Raw genomic sequence first — 212 nt, 5'->3', positions numbered from 1 at the left:
ATTTCATGGCTGCAGTCACCATCTGCAGTGATTTTGAAGCCCAAGAAAATAAAGTCTGTCACTGTTTCTACTATTTCCCCATCTATTTGCCATGAAGTGATGGGACTGGATGTCATGGTCTTAGCTTTCTGAATGCTGTTTTAAGCCAACTTTTCATTCTCCTCTTTCACTTTCATCAAGAGACTCTTTAGTTCTTGGGCTTCAAAATCACT

At 39.6% G+C, this 212-nt stretch overlaps 1 gene segment (V, D, J or C); it reads right to left on the bottom strand.

Moving 5' to 3' along the window:
• LOC104982073 overlaps positions 1-212 on the bottom strand; it is an 8,892-nt gene that overhangs the window by 8,254 nt on the left and 426 nt on the right.

Source organism: Bison bison, unplaced genomic scaffold (genome assembly GCF_000754665.1).
Source record: "Bison bison bison isolate TAMUID 2011002044 unplaced genomic scaffold, Bison_UMD1.0 scf7180017864526, whole genome shotgun sequence".
Classification (NCBI taxonomy): Eukaryota; Metazoa; Chordata; class Mammalia; order Artiodactyla; family Bovidae; genus Bison; species Bison bison.
Note: the sequence above shows the minus strand (reverse complement) of the source record. Positions and strands in the feature narration are given on the sequence as shown.